The 23,809-nt window shown below is 36.8% G+C and overlaps 1 protein-coding gene across 12 annotated transcripts in view; it reads left to right on the top strand.

The window, feature by feature from the left end:
- Positions 1–23,809, top strand: part of LOC143254304 (zinc finger protein castor homolog 1-like) — a 243,484-nt gene that overhangs the window by 68,453 nt on the left and 151,222 nt on the right. For 7 of the 12 annotated variants that reach the window (XM_076509241.1, XM_076509254.1, XM_076509255.1 and 4 more), the window contains exon 1: positions 17,955–18,135. The exons of 4 other annotated variants lie outside the window; for them this stretch is intronic. The gene's annotated coding sequence lies outside the window, so the exon portion shown is untranslated. Of the gene's footprint in view, positions 1–17,954; positions 18,136–23,809 lie in introns of those variants that run through there. One more of the 12 variants, XM_076509252.1, reaches the window with a different exon arrangement.

Genomic DNA, 23,809 nt, shown 5'->3' on the forward strand with positions numbered 1-23,809 from the left:
TACCTCCCCCAGTCGGAATTATTGTTACCTCCCCCAGTCGGATTTATGTTTCTTGTTATGGTTACCATGCCACGGTCATAAATGTCTCTCTTTTTTTTTACCAAACAACCACGTAATTAAATTACGAATTTACATTTAACCAAGTTCAAAGATATCTTTGTAGTTGGTTATTATTATAAGACACGCTTTATGACCTTACACTATTACTATCAGGTAACATAGAAACAGTAGGCAGAGCGCAGTTAGTCCACTGTTTAGCTATGGACAAACGCAACAACAACATCAGCTCAGCAATAAGTGAGAGTTTCACCATTTGAGCTGTTGTGAAACAAACATGCGCAGCAGATGGATCCCGCTCTGTGAGCCTTGGTAGCTCAGCAATAAATCTGACGGCTGATAACGCTAAAGATCGAGGCTCGATCCTTGCAATGGGTACGGTTTACTATAGGCAGACCATTTTACATAAACAGTGATGTCGACATCACTCAATTCGTGTTGATGTTTTAGTGTGGAACATAACCAGTATTTTATTTTACAACGTGTAATATGCGCATAGTAGATGTCAAAGAAACAGTCCGTATTTAATTCATATGAAGAAATTACACACATATGTAATAAACATCGTATCGACTCATTACTTTATTATATAGCCGTTAACATTTCTTTTTATCCCCAAAATATACTTAGGTGAGAAATGTAAGATTCCCCAAAATATACCTACATGAGAAATGTAAGATTCCCCAAAATATACCTACATGAGAAATGCAAGATTTCCCCAAAATATACCTAGATAAGAAATGTAAGATTTCCCCAAAATATACCTAGATAAGAAATGTAAGATTTCCCCAAAATATACCGAGATAAGAAATGTAAGATTTCCCCAAAATATACCTCGATAAGAAATGTAAGATTCCCCAAAATATACCTCGATAAGAAATGTAAGATTCCCCAAAATATACCTCGATAAGAAATGTAAGATTCCCCAAAATATACCTAGATAAGAAATGTAAGATTCCCCAAAATATACCTAGATGAGAAATGTAAGATTCCCCAAAATATACCTACATGAGAAATGTAGGATTCCCCAAAATATACCTAGATGAGAAATGTATGATTCCCCAAAATATACCTAGATAAGAAATGTAATATTCCCCAAAATATACCTACATGAGAAATGTAAGATTCCCCAAAATATACCTACATGAGAAATGTAAGATTTCCCCAAAATATACCTAGATAAGAAATGTAAGATTTCCCCAAAATATACCTAGATAAGAAATGTAAGATTTCCCCAAAATATACCTAGATAAGAAATGTAAGATTCCCCAAAATATACCTCGATAAGAAATGTAAGATTCCCCAAAATATACCTAGATAAGAAATGTAAGATTCCCCAAAATATACCTAGATGAGAAATGTAAGATTCCCCAAAATATACCTACATGAGAAATGTAGGATTCCCCAAAATATACCTAGATGAGAAATGTATGATTCCCCAAAATATACCTAGATAAGAAATGTAAGATTCCCCAAAATATACCTACATGAGAAATGTAAGATTCCCCAAAATATACCTACATGAGAAATGTAAGATCCCCCAAAATATACCTACATGAGAAATGTAAGATTTCCCCAAAATATACCTAGATAAGAAATGTAAGATTCCCCAAAATATACCTAGATAAGAAATGTAAGATTCCCCAAAATATACCTAGATAAGAAATGTAAGATTCCCCAAAATATACCTAGATAAGAAATGTAAGATTCCCCAAAATATACCTAGATGAGAAATGTAAGATTCCCCAAAATATACCTAGATGAGAAATGTAAGATTCCCCAAAATATACCTACATGAGAAATGTAGGATTCCCCAAAATATACCTAGATGAGAAATGTATGATTCCCCAAAATATACCTAGATAAGAAATGTAAGATTCCCCAAAATATACCTAGATAAGAAATGTAAGATTCCCCAAAATATACCTAGATAAGAAATGTAAGATTCCTCAAAATATACCTAGATAAGAAATGTAAGATTCCTCAAAATATACCTAGATAAGAAATGTAAGATTCCCCAAAATATACCTAGATGAGAAATGTAAGATTCCCCAAAATATACCTAGATAAGAAATGTAAGATTCCCCAAAATATACCTAGATAAGAAATGTAAGATTCCCCAAAATATACCTAGATAAGAAATGTAAGATTCCCCAAAATATACCTACATGAGAAATGTAGGATTCCCCAAAATATACCTAGATAAGAAATGTAAGATTCCCCAAAATATACCTACATGAGAAATGTAAGATTCCCCAAAATATACCTAGATGAGAAATGTAAGATTCCCCAAAATATACCTAGATAAGAAATGTAAGATTCCCCAAAATATACCTAGATAAGAAATGTAAGATTCCCCAAAATATACCTAGATGAGAAATGTAAGATTCCCCAAAATATACCTAGATGAGAAATGTAAGATTCCCCAAAATATACTTAGATGAGAAATATAAGATTCGCCAAAATATACCTACATGAGAAATGTAAGATTTCCCAAAATATACCTAGATAAGAAATGTAAGATTCCCCAAAATATACCTAGATAAGAAATGTAAGATTCCCCAAAATATACCTAGATAAGAAATGTAAGATTCCCCAAAATATACCTAGATGAGAAATGTAAGATTCCCCAAAATATACCTAGATGAGAAATGTAAGATTCCCCAAAATATACCTAGATGAGAAATGTAAGATTCCCCAAAATATACCTAGATGAGAAATGTATGATTCCCCAAAATATACCTAGATAAGAAATGTAAGATTCCCCAAAATATACCTACATGAGAAATGTAAGATTCCCCAAAATATACCTACATGAGAAATGTAAGATTCCCCAAAATATACCTACATGAGAAATGTAAGATTTCCCCAAAATATACCTAGATAAGAAATGTAAGATTTCCCCAAAATATACCTAGATAAGAAATGTAAGATTTCCCCAAAATATACCTAGATAAGAAATGTAAGATTCCCCAAAATATACCTCGATAAGAAATGTAAGATTCCCCAAAATATACCTAGATAAGAAATGTAAGATTCCCCAAAATATACCTAGATAAGAAATGTAAGATTCCCCAAAATATACCTAGATGAGAAATGTAAGATTCCCCAAAATATACCTAGATGAGAAATGTAAGATTCCCCAAAATATACCTAGATAAGAAATGTAAGATTCCCCAAAATATACCTAAATAAGAAATGTAATATTCCCCAAAATATACCTAAATAAGAAATGTAATATTCCCAAAATATACCTAGATAAGAAATGTAAGATTTCCCAAAATATACCTAGATAAGAAATGTAAGATTCCTCTTAGGAGGTGAGGAATAATGAACTTTCAAAAAGCGCTGAAAACAATTTAAACCTTCATTATTTAACACAAATAAATGTATCCCTTTCAAGTCAAACTAAAATCACACAAAACATTTGACATTATGTGAGTAATTTTAATTATTAAAACGCACAAATATTTTCCACATAATTAAAACAAACAAGTTTATAATCAGTGGCAAATTGGAACTGACTGTTAGTCGATAACCCTGAATCAGGGAATTTATTCTCTTATAATTTTAATCTCTGAGACACAAAACCGTTGAACTAACTCTTTTTAAGTATTAAAAATAAACAGGAGCGTGGCGTAGTTTTTACGTGCTCGAACTGTTTACCGAGAGTTCATGGTTCGCGCTTCCCATTGTCGCAAAAAACGCAAAAAGAACGAATGTCAAATTGTACTATTCGATCACACAAGAACAGCCAAAAGAGTAGTTCAAAATTAATAGTACTTTTGTGTATCTCAAGACGGCTGGTATGGGTATTAAACCTTTCATTAAAATAAAATAGAGAACAACGTTTCGACATTCTTAGGTAATCTTCAGGTTAACAAATAGAGAGTTTGCAACTGACCGTTGCCGCGCACGTGCAATCTCTCTCTCTTTATTAACCTTAAGACGACCTAAGAAGGTCGAAACGTTGTTCTCTATTTTATTTTAATAACAATTTTAATACCCATACCAGCCGTCTTGAGATACATTTTTACTTCAAGTGGGTTTTTTGTCATCACGAATTACTAATAGCACTTCTGCGCAGGTAGCCATATTGGTATGGTTGCACAAAAGTCGGAAATGCAAAAGAAAAACCAAAGTACAAGTAAAGAAGCGAAGGTTCTTTACGGCCAACAAACCGATGGCTGCCAAGAGCTCCTGTAACGATTTTTCTTGCTTGTCTCGTCAACTGTTGACATTAAACCTTAGGCAGGAAATCATTCTCCCATCCCCGCCAGAGGTTTGATTTGTTTCGAATATACGTTTTGAGCTAGAAAAGGGTTATTTGCACTAGTTCTTATACATCTTAACTGATAGGCAGACGACGGCTACACGAGAGGCATTTATTCAACGGGATCCACTGTCAGCTCTTAGACTACTCTAATCGAATAGTGGGATTTTGACATCCACTCTTATAACGCATTCACGGCCCAATAGTGCAGAGCGTGACACATTAGGCTCCAAGTGGAAAGGAATACATCACAACTGAATAATATTTACAAAAAAGGAAGGTTTCTTTCTTTTTATCCAAAGCAAAATTCGAATATCTTTCTTAGATCAGCATAAATTATGCTTTATATCATGGTCTTCGAAATATGTATTTTATTCGTTATTAGGTCTGCACGTGGGGAAAGTTTATTTTAATAAAAGCAGTCGCTTCAATTTCACAAATATCTCCTCCAGGTACAACTTTAATATTCTAAATAAAATGTTTAGCATGATTATACTATAGGCGCTAAACTCCTAATCTGAGGGTCGCGGTTTCAAATACCTGTCACCGAACCTGCTCGTACTTTTAGCCGTGGGAGTCCGATAATTTGACTCTTCATTGGTAAAAGAGTAACCCAAAAGTTGACGGTGGGTAGTGTTAACTGGCTGCTTTCTCTTTGTCTTTCACCGCTAAATCATGGACGGTTAGTGCAGATAATCCTCGTGTAGTTTTGCGCGAAATTCAAAACAAGTAATTATTCACGCTCAGCAACATAATGGCTGTTTACTTTATTCATCACATCGAATTGAACTTCGGATTTAGCGTTGTAGGTCCTTATATTTATTATTGATCTACTGGGGGACATGTGTTTAAGAAAAACAGTATTATAACATTTGTACAAGAACAAAACGTAAACACAAAAAAAATCTTTGAAGAGGCATATTTTTATCATGTACCATTCTATATTCTAACTTCTCTGTAGCCCTAACTTACCAAAATAATTGTAATGGAAATACAATGAAATTGGTTTGGAATAATTTTCTAACTTCATCAGTCATGGACTTATGTTCAAAACTCACAAGGGTTTACTAGAAATTTATTTGATCAATGTGCAGTGATCGAAGTATAGAGGAACCTACCAGTAGAGGGCTACAGGTATGTATAATGTGAAATTATATTTCTTGATACAAGTGTGTGTGTGTTTTTTGGAATTTCGCACAAAGCTACTCGAGGGCTATCTGTGCTAGCCGTCCCTAATTTTGCAGTGTAAGACTAGAGGGAAGGCAGCTAGTCATCACCACCCACCGCCAACTCTTGGGCTACTCTTTTACCAACGAATAGTAGGATTGACCGTCACATTATAACGCCCCCACGGCTGGGAGGGCGAGCATGTTTGGCGCGACTCGGGCACGAACCCGCGACCCTCAGATTACGAAGCGCACGCCTTAACGCGCTAGGCCATGCCAGGCCCCTCTTGATACAAGAAATCTGAAGAAAATTCGGCGAATGATCAAGAAAAGCAAAAGCTCTCCTCATAAAATCCAATCAAACCGCTGCTTTTGTTGGGTGGAGCAAAAGTTAGGAAGAAAATTATGTATAAAAACCACAGAAACAACTTTCTCAATTTAAAATGAAATTTAATTTCTCACAAATTTTGAATTGGCCCATCTTTTATGCCAGTGATTTTTCACGAAACGTGAACTTTAAAAACGTATTTTTTATCAAATAAAGCTTTAAATAATATCAACAAACTAATGAACTTTCTTTTGCAGAAAGCAAATGATAACTGTTGTGTTACAAGCAAAAGTACCCGTCCCCAGTGACGTGAAAAATTTAAGTTAACCTTAATTTGTCAACTTAGTTTGTTTTGAATTTCGCGCAAAGCTAATCGAGGGCTATCTGCGCTAGCTGTCCCTAATTTAGCAGTGTAAGACTAGAGGGAGGGCAGCTAGTCATCATCACCCACCGCCAACACTTGTACAACTACTTTGTCATCGAATAGTGAGATTGACTGACACTTTGTAACGTCCCCAGGGCTGAAAGGGCAACCATGTTTGGTGGGACGGGGGATTCGAACCCGCGACCCTCGGATTACGAGTCGAGGGCCTTATCCACCTGGCCATGCCAGGCCGTTTAAGTTAATCTATCAGTTTAGTTTATTACATGGATTTTAAATAGGTTTATTGTGTTAACTCTTGGTTTAACTCAAAGCTTCTCTGAGCAACTTAGACCGCCCAACTCGAAAAGTAATTGTTGAGTATTTCAGTCATGCTAAGAGCTGCCCAACAACAACATGTGGTAAATGTGCATTTTTATTAGTTACTTCACAGTTTGAAATTTGAATTATAGTGTGATTAATTTCTAACAAATTAATGTGGAATATATTGTATCAACAGCATTATTCATGCCTGTTCTCCCATCAATATTGAACTCTTCCTGCGCGCGCAGCATTTCAAACGCATGCGGGAAGCAGTCGCCATGAACAACTGATAGACGAAACAAGGTTTGCAATAAATATAATATTAAAATATACAGTGGATACCGTTCTGTTACGATGTGTGGCTTGGAAACATCGATTATTGGGTTAAGATTTTCGCGTGCAAGACTCGTTTTCACCACGACCGAATTGTACTAAGTCAGATACAAATAGTTCTTCATATTTTAAACGTTTGTAGAGTGAAACTGCACACACAAAAAACTCCTTATCAGTTGTAGTTGCCAACATAAAACGAGGAAGACCTTGTTCATCTTCACCTATGCTAATTCATCAGCATTCATGCAAGAGATAGAGGCGCGTGCTATACCACATAATTACAGGTTTTTCTTGCTCACTGGAAAGTAAAAAACAAAGGAAGAACCGGTGTTGTTCATCGTGAGAAGGGAATAAACCCAGAAGGATTATTTTTTCTCAAACTCGGTCGCTCAATTTCTTTTAGGTAATTGAGTCTGTGTATCTATTTCATGCTGATTGATACTGTTTTTAAATTTTGGACATTTGTTTTGTCTTTATATTTTCAGTTTCATTTCAACAATAAAACATGAACAGTTACATATACATCCATACATATATATATATACATAAACAAACAAAAACGTGCTTCATCCACTAATAGTAAGAATATTAGGACTGGTTAGGATACATTTTGGCATGGTACGAGTCATCTTCAGTTAAGACAGCTTTATTTATCTAACAGAGTGGTTGACCTGCACGTGCTGTAGAGATAGTAAATTTAAATGAGTTTTAGAAAATGTTTGATAAGTACATGAATGGTAAATCTGGCCTTAAGTTGTTGTTTTTTAAAAAAACTTAATTCAGTTTAAAGTGTGGACGGTCCAACAAGACCTGTGTTTTCCAAAAATGTTATGTTATAATTATATATATATACACACACACACACACACACATATATATATATTTAATTTGTCGAATGATTTAAAAGTTGTCCATTCTGTCCTGAAGAGAACTCCTCCAGTGCTACAGCCATATGTCTTCGGGCTTATAACGCTAGAAACCGGGCTTTGATACCAGTAGTGGGCAGAGCATGTTTAATAACAACAACAACATCCCCTGAAGAAAATAAAGGTGGCCCCATGGTTGAATTTTAGCGGTCACCGACGATCGAGAGCATCTTATTTGCTATGTTAAAAATGGCCTTTGAATTGAAAACTGAAACAGCGACTTTTCGTAATAGTTCTACACAAGTCTACACTGATCATTCAAAGGGGCACTTCGCCAGTCGATAATAAATGAGAGCACGTGTCTCCATTCTCCCCAACCGTCGTATTCCACCACCACTGCCTACGTTATAACTTTGGAGTTTATAACTGAAAATCCGGGTTCGAATCTGTGTCATATCATAACAGATTTCCTAGATTTTAATCTATAGGTGTGTTATAAAAGTGACAGCCAATTTCTAAGTGTGAGTGGTGTGTAGTAGAATGCTGTTGACTGGCTGTCTTCGCTCTGGCGGCAAATAACCATAAATATAAAATTGGTGCCGTTAAATAATTGCTTAACTTCCATACAGTGGATCAGTTCAAAATTAGCAGTTGACATGCGCAGATAATTTTTATGGGGCTTTCTGAAAGCATTCAAGTTGAAAAATTCCATTTAAAAACTTACACAATGGGCTCTCTGTGTTCTACCCGACGCTGGTATCGAAACCCGGTTGCAAGCGTTATAAATCGCCAGACATGCTGGTATGTCACTCCGGGAAGGGGTACAGACTTAGATATAATTGAAAGTATAGGACACTCTTCAGGGTGAAAAATTCGAATTACACACTCATATCTAACAGAAAGTATTAGTTGCCGCTCAGTTAAAAAATTCCAGTTACAAACTTGGATCTACCTGGATGTAAACTGAACATTTCTCACTCTGTTCTGTTTAAAATACTGTTTGACAACAGTTAATCTCTCCTAGTGATAAATCTTTTTACCTTCTAATTACTGATACGATTTTAAGTATAGATATAAAACAAATATAAGTGACTATAACTGGAAATAAGATATGCCAGATAGAAATATGAAAATCAAACATATCGTTATGAAATTTGATATGATTTCATTTGCTTATATTTGGTTCAGAGCAAAGCAGTAAAATGAGCTGTATGCGTTTCGCCCGTCACAGGATCGAGCCACGAATTCTAGAGTTATAGTCCTGACTCTTACGGCCAAGCTGTGAGGCGACAACTGAACATGGGAAAAGTGTTACGTTTAAAAAAAACAATACATTGCTCGATTTTATCATTTTAAATGACTGCACGTTTTTAGTTTCTTTCAAACAAATCTCTCGATTGGGGGATGTAGAATATCTCTTCGTATTATCACATTCAATTACCGCGATATTGAGATAATAAGCAGGTTCGGAGACTGAGGGAAAAAAGCCCATAACGTTAAACTGCTAGCAACAATTTGGTGGCCTCGTTTTGAAAATGAAATGAATAATTTATACAGATTTTTAACATAACGACTGAGTGTATCTGTCAAGAATTTAGGTCAAACATTTATCTATTGCTTGTAATTGAATTCGAAGATGGAATTAAACGATTGCGAATAATAATTATAAGTACTTAAATGAATTAAACATGAAATAAACATGAATCGGGCTAACTGTTTCAGGCTTTCCATTTCTTCCTGGATAAAGCTTTTCATTAATTATACATACATGTACGTGTGTATAATATAATATCCCTTTCCTCTTGTGTGTTAAGTGCATGTTGAATTATTTGTTTATTTCACAAAGAACGAGGGGCTTGATATGGCCTGGTGGTTATAGCGCCCTGCTTGTAATCTGAGGGTCACTGGTTCGAATCTCTTTCACCGAACATGCTCGCCTTTTCATTCGCCCAGTCGTGATAATTTAACTGTCAGTCTGACTATTTGTTGGTTAAAGAGTAGCCCAAGAGTTGACGGTGGGTGGTGTTGGCTCTTTGCCTACCCTCTCGTCTATATTTGCTCGATTAGGGACGACTAACGAAGACATTCCTCGTGCAACTTTGCACAAAATTCAAAACAAACAAACACATAAATACTGGAATGGGATCCGGCGTATGAATTAATGTGGAATGGATGTAAACTCGTCGTCGGAAGCGGTATTTGGGTAACAGTGTAACAGTGCGCTACTTTTAATGAGTCCATTGTCATTGTTATTATGGATTTAAAATGTTGTATCAAATATACGCTTACCTTGCGGGGTTCCAAGGTTCCTCAACATTTCAAAACCACAAATATATCGATCCAGGTCCTTCATTATCCCTAATTACTTATATAACTACCCTAAAGGGTGGTCATATACCCGAAAATCAAAGGGCGTTAGGACACCCGCCTGTGAATCCTGAGCATTTGTGCCATGTTTAGTTCCATTGTCTCCGACTGATAGTATGACCGCTCTTTCAAAACATGGCGCCCTAAGATCCCGAAATGGGAGACAGAAACACAAAATCCATGCCAGATTCAATATCAGCAACCCTGGAAAGCTACCTCTAACATTCCCATCATGCCTTGTAGACCCATGTGGTTGGGGTTTATGATGTATGCATAAGTCCACTTGTCAAGTTTGGTCGTTATAGTTCCAAAACTGTGGGAAGGATTCCAGAACAATCAAATTCACAAACACAACGTGAATTAATACAGGATACATTAACATGTTTGAACACTGGCGTAATAGTTGAACAGAAGAATTTGTTTATTTGTTTTTTGGAATTTCGCACAAAGCTACTCAAGGGCTATCTGTGCTAGCCGTCCCTAATTTAGCAGTGTAAGACTAGAGGGAACGCAGCTAGTCATCACCACCCACCGCCAACTCTTGGGCTACTCTTTTACCAACGAATAGTGGGATTGACCATCACATTATAATGCCCCAACGGCTAAAAGGGCGAGCATGTTTGGTGTGATGGGGATTCAAACCCGCGACCATCGGATTACGAGTCGAGTGTCTTAACCACCTGACCATGCCAGGCCCTTTATTGTTTGTAGTTTAAACACAAAATTGAACAATGGTCTATTTGTGCTCTACCCACCAAAGATATCGAAACCCATGTTTCACTCAACAGTTCCCTGTTGTTTCTCTAGTCATTAAGAATATCCATAATAAGTAACAATATATTCAGGCTTAACGTCAGTAAATAGGGGCCGTTAATCTAAACCGTAAATTTCGTTGTAAAATCTCAGAATCAGTGGAGATGTGTAGAAAAGATAAAAAACAAAACCAAACGCTGATTGTATTTTTGTTGTCCACCAACAACAAATTCTTTTTTTTAATACTTTAAGCATAACATTCTATTTTCTAACATATTTTTTTACATTAAGTAATTTTATTTGGCTTGGATTGTGGAAGGAAAATAAGTCCTTCATTGCATGGGTTTTTCTTGGAAAAGCGGAAGTCACCGAACAACTTAACACTAAAGCGGAAATAAGTGAAAAGAGCTAAAAAAAACAAACTTTGAAAATAGCCTTGTGTTGAGAAATTTGACTATCGTTGAGTGGTGCTACGTGTACATTTAATGATATTTATTAGGAAATCTCTTCGACACGCACATTCAGACTATTGAAACAAATGATTGAGTCTTCTTTATTTATAACTTAAGACAGAAACTACAGATTTTATTCCTTCCTTAGTTTGTCAGTTTCAAGAGTTTCATAAAAATGCAGAAAAAAACGGCGTAATTATAAAAGGAACCGATATTTAATTAGTTCCATCGTTGTCCAATACAACTTTTCAATCAAAGTTATCAAGGAAGTTTCTTTGCTTCTTTCAAGTTAAGCATAAATTTACACGATGGGCTATCTGTGCTCTGCCTGTTGTGGATATCGAATCTCCGTTTCCAGCGTTGTAAATCCGCAGACATACAGCTGTGCCACTGAAAGGGGTGGGCTCTTGAAGAAGTGAAAGGATAACTGGGTAAATGTATTGGATATCCCGAAATTCTAGCCGTATGAGAAAGTAGAGCTTTTTCCTACTGGGGGGGAGCGAACGTGACCTAGAGGTTAGCGTGCTCGTACTGTCAATTCATGGTTCATGGTTCGAAAACTGTTAACGTAAAAACGCGCTCAGCATTTTGTGACTGGAGATGCGCTATAGGAATAACGGTCAAGTCCCACTATTCGACCGAACAAGAGTTGGCAGTGGGTTTGTTGACCAACTGTTTTTCTCTCTAATCTCATTAGTCGGACATTTGAGACGACCGTGCGCACCAAACCTTTAATGTAGCTTTGCGAGAAAATTCTGAAACCTACCAGCAAACCTATGGAACTAAGTATTTGGGAGAGAAATATATTGTTAAAAATTATTCGTAGATGTGCCATATTTTATAAAAAACAGTTTAAAAAATTTATTTTTACAAATTTACCATAAAAAGAGTCAAAGTATTTCGAACCTTCACAAATATTTTTTTATTTTAAACCGACTGTACGGGAACTCTAAAATGGGGGGAGGGGTAACTACACTGTATTATTTGTCACATCATTCTGAATAAACATTATTCTTCCATGTCATATACTCCCGCCCCCTTTTTATCTAGGCGTTTGTGATTGGCAGATATTTTGTGACGTGTTACACCTTAGAAATGAAATTTATCACGTTTTTTCCTTTTTCTATTACTGGCGTCTTTTGAAATTAATGTTATGGAAAATACAGCTCGTTCTAGGCTTTTACTAATTAAAGTCATAAAATACGTTTGTAAAATGTTGAGTGTATAAATTTGGTATCGGAACTTTTTTTAAGAAAAACTGAACAAATATACCCATGACTACTATAATTAAGGAACCTTAAACCCATGGAGACAAAAAAAACCCATTAATTAATAGTTTCATTTGCTCTTCTTATTGTATCTCAACTTTTACATTCTGGTTCTATAATAATAATAATATATTATTATTATTATTATTATTATTATTATTATTATTAGAATTTCATATAATTTTTTTAAAAAAGATTGGGGAGTTCTAATTACAGGTAACGAGAATATACAGTCATGTGAAAAAGTTAGGACACCCTATGAAAGCCTGTGTATTTGTGTAATATTTTTGGAGATACAGATATTTAATCTCAATTTCAACAATACTGAGAGATTATGGGAAGGTAACTAAACAATTAAAACTGAAGAAAAGACTTTTCAAGATCTTCTGTAAATGTAATTCTACAAAAATGCATATTCTAACTGAGGAAAAAGTTAGTACACCCTACCCCCCTAATAAGTAGTGTTACCCCCTTTGGCTGAAATAACTGCAGTGAGACGCTTCTTGTAGCCATCTACCAGTCTCTGACATCGGTCTGAAGAAAGTGTGCCCCACTCCTCAATGCAGAATTCTTTCAGCTGTGAGATGTTTGGGGGGTTTCTTGCATGTACATCCCGTTTCAAGTCACCCCACAACATCACAATGGGATTATGATCTGGGCTTTGACTCGGCTATTCCAGGACTCTCAATTTCTTAGTTTTCAGCCAGTCCTTGGTGGATTTACTGGTATGTTTTGGATCATTGTCGTGTTGCAGGGTCCAGTTCCGCTTCAGCTTTAATTTTCGTACAGATGGTCTCACATGATCCTCAAGCACCCTCTGATACACAGTAGAATTCATGGTGGATTCTATGATTGTGAGCTGTCCAGGTCCTGCTGCAGTAAAGCAGCCCCAAACCATGACACTTCCACCTCCATGCTTCACAGTTGGTATGAGGTTCTATTCCTGGAATGTTGTATTTGGTTTACGCCAAACATGTCCTCTGTTCTGGTGTCCAAATAATTCAATTCTGGACTCATCTGTCTAAAGAACATTATTCCAGAAGTCCTGGTCTTTGTCTACATTCTCTCTGACAAACTTCAGCCTGGCCTTGATGTTTCTCTTAGAGAACAAAGGTTTCCTCCTTGCACACCTCCCATGCAAGTTAAACTTGTGCAGTCTCTTTCTGATTGTAGAGGCATGCACTTTCACATCAACAGTAGCCAGAGCCTGCTGTAGGTCCCGTGATGACATGTTAGGGTGTTTGGAGACCTCTTTTAGCATCTTGCGGTCTGCTCTCGGGGGTGAACTTGCTTGAACGACCAGACCTGGGCATGTTGGCAGTTGTTTTGAAAGCCCTTCGCGTGTTGACTATTTTCCGGACAGTGGAATGGCTGATTTCAAAATATTTTGCGATCTTTTTAAATCCCTTACCAGACTCATAAGTTGCTACAACTTTCTTTCTGAAGGCCTCAGACAGCTCTTTTGCTCTCACCATGGTGCTCACTCTCACTTCAACAGTAAGGAGCACACCAAACTAAATGTCTGAGGTTTAAATAGGGCAAGCCTCATTCAAAATGCTGAGTAACGATCTTCTAATCATGTGCACCTGGTGTGATACACCTGCGTGTGAGTTCAGCCATTTTAAGTGGGAATAAATGTGGGGGTGTTCTACTTTTTCCTCAGTTTGAATATACATTTTTGTAGAAATACATTTATAGAAGAACTTGAAAAGTATTTTCTTCAGTTTTAATTGTTTAGTTATATTCCTATAATCTCTCAGTGTTGTTAAAATTGAGATTAAATATCTATATATCCAAAAATGTTGCAAAAATACACAGGCTTTCATAGGGTATCCTAACTTTTTCACATGACTGTAGGTCTATGGAATTACTACAATAGTACCTCAGAATTTTATTAGCTTGTATTCCTAATACAACATTACTGTTTATGTGTCCAGTATGGGCCTACGTTTAATTTCCGGAGTATCAATCTTTCTTAATATCAGACAAACTGTAACGTAAGCCGCTATTCAACCAATGTTCTAACATTTTGTTTTTCTAGACTTATTGTACTAGCTGGAGTAGTCTTTACCTGGGCGGAAGTTATGTAAATTCATGATTAATGATATGTTATTTTATGACATGAAAAACTGCTTTCCTTACATGTCTTCCCATTAGGGCCTGGCATGGCCTAGCGCGTTAAGGCGTGCGCTTCGCAATCTGAGGGTCGCGAGTTCGCGCCCGAGTCGCGCCAAACATGCTCGCCCTCCCAGCCGTGGGGGCGTTATAATGTGACGGTCAATCCCACTAGTCGTTGGTAAAAGAGTAGCCCAAGAGTTGGCGATGGGTGGTGATGACTAGCTGCCTTCCCTCTAGTCTTACACTGCTAAATTAGGGACGGCTAGCACAGATAGCCCTCGAGTAGCTCTGTGCGAAATTCCAAAACAAACAAACAAAGTCTTCCCTCTAATCTACTCACTTCTAAATTGGGAACAGCTAACGAAGATAGCCTTCACGAGACTTTGCGCAAAATTCGGTAAATATAACAAACTAATTGTTTGTAGAACAACAACAACTAAAAGCATAACAAACAACCTCAACAGTTCTAAAGTTAGATGTGTACATTCTTCTGTTATGAGATAATATTCACAACTCCACCCCACCCCTTTCTTTCAGTTGATGTGGTGAGTGTGCGGAAAACGTGAATTATGAAACGCTATAACGTGCGTTCCTCATTGTGTTTATCACGTTTCGCTTCTCATACGTCATCCACAAAAACTTTGTACCTAGGAGACGTATAACTCAGCATTTGTGACGACACATTGTTAATTTATATGTTGAACCACCCAGTGGCTCAGCGGTATGTCTGCGGAGTTACAACGCTAAAAACCAGGTTTCGATACCCGTGGTGGGCAGAGCACAGATAGCCCATTGTGTAGCTTTGTGCTTAATTCAAAACAACAACAACATTTATATGTTGGGCTCAGAAAATATCATTGTTTGCCCCCAACCACACTTATAACACTTAAAACCAGATTTCTATATCTTTGAAAGGACGGCAAAGATAGCCCATTTGTGTTTATCTAGAAACAAACAAGCCCATCGTATTCAATGTTCCCTATATATATATATATATAAATGTATATTGTGATAAGGAACGAAAGAGATCGAATGACGAAAGAGAAACGAAATCCGTGCTTCTGTTTTTACGTATGAGGTCGGTCGTGGCCTAGTAGTGCGTGTCCGAACTGTAAATCCGAGAGTTTGTGATTTGCGTCCTGTCGGAAAAAAAAAAGCACTTCACTTTGGTGTTGTCTGCGTCATAAGAGTGACAGTTAAATATCACAATTCGGTCAGAGAAGAGTAAGCTAAAAATTGATTGGCTGCGTTTCTTCTGGCCCTTTATTTCAATGGCTGCGTTTCTTCTGGCCTGTTAGTTCAATGGCTACGTTTCTTCTGGCCTGTTAGTTCAATGGCTGCGTTTCTTCTGGCCTGTTAGTTCAATGGCTACGTTTCTTCTAGCCTGTTAGTTCTGGCCTGTTAGTTCAATGGCTGCGTTTCTTCTGGCCTGTTAGTTCAATGGCTGCGTTTCTTCTGGCCTGTTAGTTGAATGGCTTCGTTTCTTCTGGCTTGTTAGTTCAATGGCTACGTTTCTTCTAGCCTGTTAGTTGAATGGCTTCGTTTCTTCTGGCCTGTTTGTTCAATTGCTGCGTTTCTTCTGGCCTGTTAGTTGAATGGCTTCGTTTCTTCTGGCTTGTTAGTTCAATGGCTGCGTTTCTTCTGGCCTGTTAGTTCAATGGCTACGTTTCTTCTAGCCTGTTAGTTGAATGGCTTCGTTTCTTCTGGCTTGTTAGTTCAATGGCTGCGTTTCTTCTGGCCTGTTTGTTCAATTGCTGCGTTTCTTCTGTTAGTTGAATGGCCTGTTGTTAGTTCAATGGCTGCGTTTCTTCTGGCCTGTTAGTTCAATGGCTGGTTTCTTCTAGCCTTTAGTTCAATGGCTTCTGGCGTTAGTTCAATGGCTGCGTTTCTTCTGGCCTGTTAGTTCAATGGCTGCGTTTCTTCTAGCCTGTTAGTTGAATGGCTACGTTTCTTCTAGCCTGTTAGTTGAATGGCTTCGTTTCTTCTGGCTTGTTAGTTCAATGGCTGCGTTTCTTCTGGCCTGTTAGTTCAACGGCTGCGTTTCTTCTGGCCTGTTAGTTCAATGGCTGCGTTTTTTCTGGCCTGTTAGTTCAAAAGTAGAAAATTTCATACGTAGATAACCTTTGTGATGTACTGCTCCAATATTCTATACAAATACACCTAAATACCCGTATGTTTACACTAAGTATATTACGTCTATTAAGCTGAAGAAAGGAGAAATAAGTACCACTGCCATCGAATTCAAAGTTTAAGCCCTCTACTCACGTTTAATTTGTTCTCAGTTATTAACTACTTTTTTTTTGTTCCCTAGTGGGACAACAGTAAAGCTACAGGTTTATAATGTGAAAACCGGGGTTCGATTCCCCTTGGTGGTTACTGCAGATAGTTTTCTCTAGACATCTTTAAGTACCTATTTCGCATTCTACTTGGTTATAAAGAACAGTTTTCCATTATGCACGAAGTTCTTTGAAGTCAAGCACAAAGCTACACAACGGGTTACTGGTGCTTTGCCCACCACGGACAGAATCGAAATCCGGTTTTTAGCGTTGTAAGTCCGCAGATGTACCAATGTGCCACTGGGGGAAGGCATTATGAAATGTAAAAAAAAAAAAAAAAAAAAAAACACTTTTTTCAATTCCTCCCCCATAATGTGTTCATTAGTTGTACATGTCCATCAAATCCATGTAGAAAACATATAAACAAGTTGCGATTCATAAAGTTAACCATAAATCAAAGGAAGCAGGGCTTATTTATTTTACTCGTTTATTTGAGACTTTGACAAAGTGAATAAATCTCAAATTTCTAAGAAAAATAACTTACATTCCCCCCTTCTCTCTACAATTCCTTTTCCTGAACATCTTAACAAAAATAAGATTTGTTTTAAGCTAAAACAGAGCTGTTGAAACAGAAACGAAACCTGCTGGTGCGAATGTATTCCTCGCACGTGTGACAACCCATCATCCATTAGGCCCAACATGCTCATAAGAAATTTATCGTTTGGGTTATTTACAAATACGTTTGTTTTCACTTTATATTTGTCAGTTGATTAGTGTTTGCTAGATTCAACCGCAAAACCTCACCCCCCCCCCCAAAAAAAAAAAAAAAACACCAAAAAAAACGTAAAAAGATTCCAAGCACGAAGAAGAGTTTGTATTTGGTAAAGTAAGATGTTTCCAGTTTTCAGAAGCGAGTCTTTCTTCAAGGAGGATGTTTTGATTGAAACAAAACATAGGCTTAACGTTTTCTCTAGAGCGGTTGGCTCGTGAGGTGGTACAAATAGCGTCACAGATGCGTTACGTATTACGCTTGTGGTCGAACCCTTACGTTCAGCGGTGCCTCTCTTGGCACAAGTTGTTCGAGCTGCGAGTTGTTAATAAGGTTGAGCGTTTCGAAGACGTGTCGATTTTTTGGTGCAGCAAAGAGTTGACTGGTCTCTTCGAGTCAAACCCGTGGGTGGTGGCAGAAAACGGTAAGCTTCCTTCTATTATTTGTACTACAACGACCACGTGTAGACGACATTACGCGAAAGAAAACTTGTATGTAACGAAGTAGAATCGTGTAATATTTAATGAGCACAATGTTGAATACTGTGAGCCAAGAACACCAGAAATTTTCGTTAGTAATGTGTAACTGATCATCCGAAATCGTTGTAATAGGGCTGCTTCCTAAGAACTGCATCGTACTCGGTGAGTCGTTAAATACACATTAACGTGGTTGAAAATAGTTGCCTCGTAATTGAGCTAATGTCACCCTCATTGTCAGTAGCCGAGCTGTCTCAAGTGGCTTTTAATAACGTAACTCCAGGGGAGCTTCTAAGTATATGAACAAATAACGAAGTTCTGCGAACATCTCTCTTAAAAGTTTGAAATATTTCTCGCACCAGCTGGTTAATGTTAAAATATATAATCTTTTTTTTTACGTAACTTTTTTATCTTTAAAAGAATATTTAACGTGTGTTTAATATTGGTGTAGCTTGAGAATTTATCGTAACATAAGACAAAACATAAAAACTGAATTTTCAATCGTCATACTTGTTTCATTTTTGCAGTTCTCACTGACCTTTGAACTACGTTTTGCAAAATGTTAAGATACTGAGGTTTCACCCTTCAAATTAATCTAAGCTCTCCTTAACATCTTTTCAGAGTCGCTCGAATTAATATGAAGTAAAACATTCCTACCTGGTTTATTTTACAGTTTCTATTTCTCTTTTCGAAAAGCAAAATATTACAGCAAGCGCGAGAGGTCATGCGCAGTAGCAGTTTTATTTTATTAGAAATGAAATAATATTTGAACGATAATTGTCATAGCACTAAATAAAAATAAGACAAAACACCACTTTATTCTCTAACTCAGTCGTTATGCTGAATTGCGTGCTGATGAAAACTTACAAAAAGTGACAACGCGAATATTAAGCCTAACAAAAGTTAGACCTTTCACTTATCGAACATAGTTCTGTTTTCTAAAGCTGAACACTTATAACCCTTATATTAACGTGTTGAATTTTGAGCTTTTGTTCACCCCTGGGGAAGTGTTAAAATAAAAATGGGACAATAAAAGATGTTTCTATAGTCGTAAAGTTTGTTGGTTTTTTTTCAAGTAAATTTACTTCGCGACCTGGCATGGCCTGGTGGTTAAGGCACTCGACTCGTATTCTGAATATTGCGAGTTCGGATCCCCGTCGCACCAAACATGCTCGCCCTTTCAGCCGTGGGGCGTTATAATGTGACGGTCAACCCCACTATTCGTTGGTAAAAGAGTGGTCCAAGAGTGATGACTAGTTGCCTTCCCTCTAGCCTTACACTGCTAACTTGGGGACTGCTAGCGCAGATAGTCCTCAGGTAGCTTTGCGCAAAATTCAAAAACAAACAAATATTTATTGGGGTTTCGCTTGAACTATCCAATGGAAACTAACAATCAGATATAGAGTAATTTTACTTAAAAATGCGTTATATGGTGCGACTTTTGCAACACAACATAATAAACTATTGTTGTGGCATATAATTAAATTGAGAAATGTTCAGAGAATATCAATCCAGTTATGATAACAGTACCTCACAACAGGTCAGTTATGATAACAGTATCTTACAATAAGTCCTGTTCACGTGGGTATAGCCACTGAAATAAGAAAATGAATTTTTGAACATACTTTTTTTGTAATTGCTTCATATAAAGTTTTGAAATAAATAACTTGCAATAAAGAAAAAAATGTTGCGTTGTTGCCCGGATAGCACCTCAACTTCAGAGGATGTGGTATTGCAAGGGAAGTACAGTTTTAATTTTGCAAGAAATGATATCGTAAGGTTGACACAAAAGTTTCAACTTTGCAGAATGTTCTGTTCTAAGGGTGACATAAAAGTTTCAACTTTGCAGAACGTACTGTTGTAAGGGTGACACAAAAGTTTCAACTTTGCAGAACGTATTGTTGTTAGGGTGACACAAAAGTTTCAAATTTGCAGAACGTACTGTTGTAAGGGTGACACAAAAGTTTCACTAATTAAGTAAAATCTGGCTGAAAACCTATGCAATATTCCGCGAATATGCACGATCATGGTTACAGTTAGGTAAGTTGATGGACCTGATGGTTACAGTTAGGTAAGTTGATGGACCTGATGGTTACAGTTAGATAAGTTGATGGATCTGCTTGTACCTCTCTCTCCTTTTTCTCTCCACATGTTTAATTCCCTTTAATCATTTATTAACAAAGTGACATTTTCTTTATTCGTCTATGTCGAACCCTGACAGTAGCCATGTCTGTATTCTTTTTCCCGTCTATGTTTGCCTGGCCACCTGTGGCTATCTCTCTCATTATTTGCGTCTCGTGCTCTACACCTGTTAGTCCCTCTGCACAAGTTTATCATCTGTTTGTCATTTTATTGAATTTGCAAGTTTATGATTATCTACCTGTGTGCTTTTATATGCGTATTTCTGCTAAAGTCTCTATATCGTATGTAAAACCTACAACTCCACCATTAGCTGGGCTTAGCAAGAGTGAGAATGAATAATGTCAGAAAAACAGTTTGTTTGTTAGTTTTCGAATTTCACGCAAAGCTGCACGAGGGCTATCTGCGATAGTCGTCCCTAAGTTAGCGGTGTAAGACTAGAGGGAAGGCAGGTAGTCATCATCACCCACCGCCAACTCTTGGGCTACTCTTTTACCAACGAATAATGGGATTGACCGTAACATTATAACGCCCCTACGGCTGAAAGGGCGAACATGTTTAATGCGACGGGGATTCGAACCCGCGATCTTCGGATTACGAGTCGAGAAACAGCTAGCTGCCAAGGGTAGAACTCGGTTCCGCATTCAAGAGAGTTTTGTAATTCTATATTAAGGTCAACAACTCATCACATACACGGTTTCCAACTTTTCTTTTGATATTGTACTATGAGCAGAAGATACTGCAAAAACAACACAGACTATACAGGTGGTTCAGTGTTAAACTCCTCAACATACGGAGTGATTTTCATGCAAAAGTACAGTGCCTAAAAAAATTATTCTTACAATTGTGAGGTGACGTCAGTTAACTCAGGTGGCTTTTCCTTGCTGACTGGATACCGCGTTAATTCAGACACAAATGAACAAGTTTGTAATTGTTTCCTACATGCTAAGTACAAGCTACATTTTGAGCTAAAATCGACAGCTGTTATAATTAAATATCTACCTGAAGTTGATTTTTTGGTCATGGAAACACTGCCAAAAAAACGTTTCACATGTTGAGCACACGGAAACCTTCTGCTTAAATTTACGAACAAGGAAGCTCACATTGTACGGAATGCACATGTAAAATAATGATATCGTTCTTTGAAAAGTGCAATATGGCGTCGCGGAACTGAAAAGTGTAAATAAATGTACGTTAAAAACAGTGATTATGCTCTTACAGAAATTAAAAATTAACGTTTTAAGATATCAAAACCTAAACTACCTTTCTCATCTATCTGTCTTATATATACATACGTACATATAGATAGATACACACAAACACTCCCTATTACAAGCGCCCCAACTATTCTTCTTCAAGTTTTTATGGCATATATTTAATTTCTGCAATATAAAAATTAACAAAGTGAATTACGCTGTAAAAATACTTAAGAAGTTAGAAGTGTGTTCTTATTAATTTTCTTCTGAATATTATGACTCTTAAGGGCTTCTGTGGGCATTAATTATGTCTCAACGTACATTAAACAGTTTCCAATGCGACATTTCTTGGTACTATCAGTTAAATAACTGTCGGTGTAAGATATGTTGGTACTGTCAAAATTGACACTGAGAAAGAGTTCATAGAAATAGATAAAAATCATAGAACTCGAGCGCTTTAGAAGTGTGGACTTTTCTACCTCAGGGGAAATGGGGAAAGAGTTGAATTTCCTGAACTTTAATAAGGGAAACACCTTATCGAGTTTTAATTTGAGTTCCACATAAGGAACTATGTGATGTGACACTAATTATTAGAAGGATATAAAGAAGGAACTAACTAATTGGAAAATAGGTGTAAGGATAGGAGATGAACATGTTCTGAAGAAAATGGCGACTTAGATTCTGTTTTAGATCTAGGTTTCGATCATTAATCACTAAACTCTCTAATTGCTGAACAGGGATTTATTTTCTACTTTTGTTCTTTTACTGTTATTATCTCCTTCCGGTGGAACAGCGGTAAGTTCACGTATCAACAACGCTAATATCCGAGTTTCGATTCCCGTAGTGGACACAGCAGGCAGCTTAATGTGGTTTTGCTCTAAAGCAAGCAAAGAAACAACCAAACTCTTATCCAATCTTAATATCAATTGCCTTCTTATTTTTCAGAACATGATAAGCACTTAGTGAAACACCATTAGGCTTAACGATTTCTAGTACACACCTACTGCGATTGTGATCTTAAATTATCGATTAGTCAAAATAAGAAAGAAACACCCATCGTACTGTGACACAAAACGAACCTAACAATTACAACTGTAGACGCGTCAAAGATGTAAAGTACAATTGAGCTCTAGCCTTCACCAGGTGAGAGTTATTCTACTTTTTAACAAAAAATTATATCTTCCATTAAATCTTCAAAATTATGATTTTTTTTTCCATTTCTTAACCCACTTTTTATGTTCTATTTTTCTGTTTGTTTGTTTTTTTTCAAATGTGTATACTTTTAGGTTTTCCTTTTAAAGACCACCAAACTTATTATTTTAGATTTAAGATTCCTACATACCCATTTAATAGACTTTTAAATATTAGCCATTTTGGAGTTCCTATATTTTATTGTAATTTGTTCGTTTAAAAAGACATATCAACCATGAACAAATGTTGCGTATTCACATTTATTACAATAAATAAAAATTCTTTAGTGTTAAAAAAGCTTAAGGTAAATATTTTAACGTATGCTGACGTGTTTCTGAAAACGTTTCGTGGACCCCATTTCTAGGATCACTGTTTCGTCTCTCATTTCCTATATGGCCCCCAGCATGGCCAGGTGGGTTAAGGCGTTCGACTCGTAATCCGAGGGTCGCGGGTTCGAATCCCGGTTGCACCAAACATGCTCGCCCTTTCAGCCGTGGGGGCGTTATAATGTGACGGTCAATCCCACTATTCGTTGGTAAGTTGGCGGTGGGTGGTGATGACTAGCTGCCTTTCCTCTAGCCTTACACTGCTAAATTAGGGACGGCTAGCGCAGATAGCCCTCGAGTAGCTTTTCGCGAAATTCAAAACAAACAATATATATATGTATATATATATATATATATATATATAGGATAATATTTCAATATATTAGTTAATTTGTAACTTGTGCGTTTTATTCAATCGATCTGCAATTGTTTATATTTCACACATTATTCCGGTTTCTTTTGTTTCGTTTCTATCTGTTTCGTTAGAAGTCTCTACCGTTTGTTTTATTGGACACTACCTGAAAACTTTGTTGTTTCTTCTGAGTAGAGCTCAGTAGAAACTATCAAATTAGGCGACGCCCATTGTTTTGTATCAATGGAATAATTGCGAAGCAAAATTACCTGTTTACTTATTATTAGTACATCCAACATGTTAGTATAACGAAACACAATACTAAAGATTAATAAAGCACATCAGAGACTGATGGAGACTGAGATATTCTTACGATTTATGTATATATTACTCCATGTTCTTCGTCAAGGACCGGTAA

Source organism: Tachypleus tridentatus, chromosome 6, assembly GCF_004210375.1.
Source record: "Tachypleus tridentatus isolate NWPU-2018 chromosome 6, ASM421037v1, whole genome shotgun sequence".
Taxonomy (NCBI): Eukaryota; Metazoa; Arthropoda; class Merostomata; order Xiphosura; family Limulidae; genus Tachypleus; species Tachypleus tridentatus.